The sequence below is a fragment of the Podarcis erhardii genome (assembly GCF_964252035.2).
Source record: "Podarcis erhardii genome assembly, chromosome: W".
Lineage (NCBI taxonomy): Eukaryota > Metazoa > Chordata > Lepidosauria > Squamata > Lacertidae > Podarcis > Podarcis erhardii.
Genome location: NC_138506.1, coordinates 1,752,895 through 1,758,894, shown reverse-complemented (window position 1 = coordinate 1,758,894; position 6,000 = coordinate 1,752,895).

Below are 6,000 nucleotides of genomic sequence, written 5' to 3'. Positions count from 1 at the left end.
CCTTTTCATAACCCACAAAAATGCCTCTGGCATTCTTTACTCCACCCGGAGCTTCTGTCCTCACATGAGACCCAAAAACCTTGAAATGGGCAGCAGAAGGTTTTCTGTGGAACAGTTTCTCAAAAGGAGAACTTCCCAACTCTTTTGAAAACTTTCTCAACCACGTATAACAATATGACGTTAGCGACTCAGCCCAGTACTCATGTGGCAGATGTGAACTAAGCAATTGCGCTTCCATTCCCTTTTGCAATTCTTTGTTCACCCTAACACAGACACATCTGTTCCAAGCTTCTTCTGAAGCTGCAATTTTGTGTCTTATCCCTTTCTTCTTTAGGAACCTCTGGAAATCCTGTAAAAGAAAAATTGGCTTCTCATCTGTGCAAAGACAATCTATGTCAGCATCATGCATATTTTTAACCTTGTCACAAAACTCTTTAAACCTTTCTAAGGCTTCTTTCGGTCTCACCAAAAGATAAATCCAGACAAAACCTGTGAAAGAATCAACACATATTAGGTAATACTTTGCATTGCCTCTAGACGGTGCTAAAGGACCAATCACATCAGCATACACCCGCTGAAATGCCTTGTCGACCCTCGAGGTGACCTGCTTGGCATTCTTCTTGGCTACACCTGCAAAAGAAATCATGTTAGAATCACAAGAATTACATTCCATGTAATCACTTTGATCAAAAGTCAACAAATATAGTCCATCTTTCTCTTTGGCAGAAAGATACAACTCTCCATCTTTGTAGATCTCGCAGTGTTGATCATCATAGGACAGTTTCAGTCCCTTCTTGGCAATCTGCGATACGCTGAGCAGATTGTACTTCAACTCTGGAACCAAATAAACATTGTTTATAGTCAAGTTCTGACTTTTAAGATACACAGTCCCAATTCCGGTGGCTTCCAGCTCTTGACCGTTGGCTTGTTGTACAACGAAGCTTTGCTTCTTAAACGACGAAAACAAATCCCTGCGATGGGTCATGTGAACCGTCGCTCCCGTGTCCAAAACGAAAGAATTCCCCACTTCTGGTGTGGCTCCTTTCGACATCAAAGCCTTTGCAGGCTTCGTCTGTGACTTGGCATGACCTCTGCCTGACGCCTCAGACTTCGTGGAGCTTCCCTTGGCTCCCTTGTTCTGACGTGGCTTCTTGCAGTACCGCTGAAGATGCCCAGTTTGTCCACAATTGTAGCATCGGACAACGTTCAAAGCTACGGCATTTTCTCCAGTAGCTGTAGCAGTGGGGGTGTCAGAACTCCGTTCTTGTCTCCCCCTGTCCTTGACTTCCAGGGCGGCAAGCCTGTCATGTTCATTAAGAACCACGGCAAAGACCCTCTCCGAAGTCAAATCTTGCGCTGGGAGAGACCCCAGCTGACTGGCAACCGTTTTGTAAGTCCGATTCAGACTGTTGATGACCATGAAGCAAAACACTTCCTCCTGCAGACGGAAATTGCGTTCCACCATCTGTTGACGCAGAAATTTCATTTCCGTCAGGTGCGCTTGAACATCTCCATCAGGCGCAAGCCTCAGGTTGGTCAGCTCAAAATACAGCAACGCTGAAGAACCTGCATCTCTCTGATGTGTCCTTCTCAGCGTGTCCCAAACATCTTTTGCGTGCTGTAAATCTTGTATATGGATAAGCTCAGAGTCTGACATGCACAGAATTATAGCAGTTCTGGCCTTCACATCCTGTGACTCCCAAGCACGCGTTGGTGCTGCAGGGATGGGGTTCTCAATCACCCCAAACAGTCTCTGATTCTGCAGCAAGGCCTTCATCTTAATAGACCAAGATGCATAATTGTCACTGGTCAGGAGGGGCGGAGAAGGCAGGGCTCCCCCCTTCTTGACATCCATTTTGAGTCCTTGCATTAACTCTCAAACACAAGCCTCTAAAATCCAATAGCTGGCTTGTTTACACTCTGTGCACCTGGCAGCTATAACACTGGCCGCTTTGCAAAGTCCCTGGGCCTAAGTCAAAACAAAACTCTGAGGTGAGGCTCAGAGATGCTGAGGGGAGGGGAGGTGAGGCTCAGAGACGCTTCAAGTGAGACCAGTGGTGAGAGCTCAGGACCTCCCCTTGGAACGCCCACTCTGCGCAGAAAGCTGTCGCGCAGGGAATCAAGGAGGAGACTTTCTGTCAAAGAACTTTTATGTTGGAAGAAATTCAGGAAACGCCCACTGACGGATTCTGCCAGTGATTAAGGCAGCCACGCACTTATGGCTGTCCGGTTAGGGAGAGTTTAAAACTAACTACAAAACTGGGAGCGTTTTAGCGCTTACGCACAAGCAACCCCTTATCCCATTACACCCACCATCCCCCATGTTAACATCACAACATAGTAAGAACAAGCCATTTATAATGTCGCTTTCGTTCTTCTGGATGGTTGCACGCTGTTTGTTGACATAAACAGAACATCCAGGCTGCATCAGCTGGGCTTCTCAACCTGGAATGAAAAACACATTAGACATCACAACTTTACAGCTTTGCGGTTCCACGATCCCGGTGCTATGTACCCCCAAGAAGTCTCCACCCGACTGGTGGATCAGACCCTTCTGTGGTGTACACGCGGTGAACCAGTTCCATCTTCCACAAAGGTGTTTCTTCGCCTCAGAATCTAGCACAAAAGATTCTTGCATCTCTGTACTGGAACAGCTAGTCACCATATCTGTGCTGCATCTTTGCATCTCTGGCCTTGCTTCATGTCGCCTGTCGGAAATGCTGCAAATGTTCCTGACTTTTGAACTCTGTTCAAACTTCTCACAGGAAAAACTTTCCACTGCTTCAAACACAGCAGTGCCACCTGCTGGTTGCAGTGAAGATTGGGATGACATGGCAGTCAACTCCCCTTGCTACTCCTGCTTTGGAGATTTCTCGCCCTTAACAGGAACAGGAAACACCCCCCTTGTGCATTCTTCCTTCAAAAGCCTCTCTTCTGTGAAGCTTTCAGTGTCAGGAACACAACCCTCTCTGGGATACTGTATCAGCTTTCCCTGGGGAATTACTTCTGGCAGTCCGCTCAGCAATTGCCTCCCGCTGTGTGTGGGCGTCGGAGACAGCAAATCTAGCCCTCCGAACCTCTCTGGCATCCCGTTTAGCAGCCCCCGCCATCTTGAAGTGTCCATTGTGTGACGCAGCTTCAATTCCTGCTGAACATACACACTGTCTGGCATAAGACACAGCCTCTCCATGCCTGACCATGCTGTGGATTCCAGATCTTGCCTTGAACCGGTCAAACCAACCTCTGCTTATTTTTCTCTTAAATTCACTTATTCTCATATTCTTTTCAACTAGCTTAATGGAGCCGTGTTATTTTCAATCTCGCATCCTTCTTAGCACTCATATAATTTACAATGTTTTTGTAGATAGTCCTTAAATTTCTTCCAATCCTCTTCCACTGCTTCCTCTCCCAGGTCTCGGAATCTGCCGGTCATTTCTGCTAGTTCCATATAGTCCATCAGTTGCATCTGCCATTCTTCCAGCGTGGGCAAATCTTGAGTTTTCCAATATTTGGCGACAAGTATCCTTGCTGCTGTTGTAGCATACATGAAAAAAGTTCTGTCCTTCTTTAACACCCTCTGGCCAACAATGCCCAAAAGGAAGGCCTCTGGTTTCTTAGGGAAGGTATACTTAAATACCTTTTTCAGCTCATTATATATCATTTCCCAGAAAGCCTTAACCCTAGGGCAAGTCCACCAGAGGTGAAAGAACGTTCCTTCGGTTTCCTTACATTTCCAGCACTTAATATCAGGCAAGTGGTATATTTTTGCAAGCTTGACTGGGGTCATGTACCACCTATATATCATTTTCATAATATTTTCTTTCAAGGCATTACATGCCGTAAATTTCATACTGGTGGTCCATAACTTTTCCCAATCAGCAAACATAATATTATACCCAATGTCCTGTGCCCATTTTATCATAGCTGATTTAACCGTTTCATCCTGTGTGTTCCATTTTAACAGCAAGTTATACATTCTTGAGAGTACCTTAGTCTTAGGTTCTAACAATTCTGTTTCCAACTTCGATTTTTCCACCTGGAAACCTAACTTTTTATCCAATTTAAAAACCTCTTTAATCTGAGCATAATGTAACCAATCTCGCACTTTATCTTTTAGTTTCTCCAAACTCTGTAGCCTCCAATTATCTCCATCTTTTTCTAGTATTTCCCAATATTTCGGCCATTTGACCTCCATATTGGGTCTTTTCAGAGCCTTAGCTTCCGTGGGTGACAGCCACCTTGGGGTCTTATTTTCTAATAAGCCTTTGTATTTTGTCCAGACATTAAACACTGCTTTCCTAACAATATGGTTCTTAAAAGTCTTGTGAATTTTAACCTTGTCGTACCACAGATATGCATGCCATCCGAAAGCGTTGTTAAAACCTTCCAAATCTAAAACATCAGTGTTTTCAAGAAGCAGCCAATCTTTTAACCAGCAGAAAGCTGCTGATTCATAGTACAACCTTAAGTCCGGCAGGGCAAACCCCCCTCTTTCTTTGGCATCAGTTAATATTTTAAACTTAATTCTGGGCTTTTTGCCCTGCCAGACAAATTTAGAAATATCTCTTTGCCACCTCCCGAAACACTCCATTTTATCCACAATCTGTAAAGTCTGAAACAGAAACAGCATCTTTGGCAATACATTCATCTTTATAGCAGCAATTCGGCCCAACAAGGAAAGTTTCAATCTTGACCAACTTTCAAAATCCCTTTTGATTTCTGACCAACACTTTTCATAGTTATCCTTAAATAAACTCAGATTCTTTGCTGTTATGTTTACCCCTAGGTATTTAACTTTTTTAACCACATTTAACTCTGTCTCTTTCTGAAACCTTTCTGATTCTGAAGATGTCAAGTTTTTTTCCAATACCTTAGTTTTTTGTTTGTTTAGCTTAAATCCCGCCACCCGACCAAACTCATGAATCAATTGTAATACCTTTTTTGTACTAGATTCTGGCTCCTGTAAGGTCAAGACTAGGTCATCTGCAAAGGCTTTAAGTTTATACTGTTTCGCTCCGACCTGAATTCCTTCAACCAACCGGTCCCCTCTGATCATATTCAAAAGCACCTCCAGGACCGAGATAAATAACAAAGGGGAAATAGGGCAACCTTGTCGTGTTCCCTTTTCAATTTTAAACTCTTCCGTCACCACATTGTTAACTATCAATTTAGCCTTTTGTTCTGAATAGATTGCATCTATCCCATTTTCAAATCCCCGTCCCACTCCCATCCCTTCCAAGTTTTTCTTCATAAACTTCCATGAAATATTATCAAAGGCCTTCTCCGCATCTATAAATATTAACACCGCTCTTGTATTAATATTTGTTTGCAAAAGTTCCAAAATGTCAATAATGTTCCTTGTGTTAGCAAACAAATGTCTACCTGGGAGAAAGCCTGCCTGATCTTTATGAATCACTTCGTTTAGAACTTTTTAAAATCTACTTGCTAAAATGTCTGCAGAAATTTTGTAATCCACATTTAGAAGGGAGATGGGACGGTAATTCTTAAGTTGTGTCTTTTCAGTTTCTGATTTAGGTATCAATGTGATGAATGCTTCTTTCCACGATTCCGGTGCTTTCTTCCCCTCCATAATCTCATTGCAAACCTCCATTAATGGATGTATCAAATAGTCTTTCAATGTCTTGTAATATTTGGAGGTAAGCCCATCTGGCCCTGGAGATTTACCCAATTGCATATTCTGAATGGCATCTTCGATCTCTTGTTGTGTTATTTTATAGTTCAGGGTTGATCTATTTTCTTGAGACAACTTTGGTAATCCATTCTTTGTCAGAAATTGTTCTATCTCAACCTCATTTTGCGGCCCTTGAGTATATAATTGTTTGAAATATCTCTGGAAGCACTTTCTGATCTCCACTGGGTTCTGGATATTTCTTCCTTCAATCTCTAGATTGAAGAGCAGTACATGTGAAAAGGATCTAGGAGTCTTGGTTGACCACAAACTTGACATGAGCCAACAGTGTGACGCGGCAGCTAAAAAAG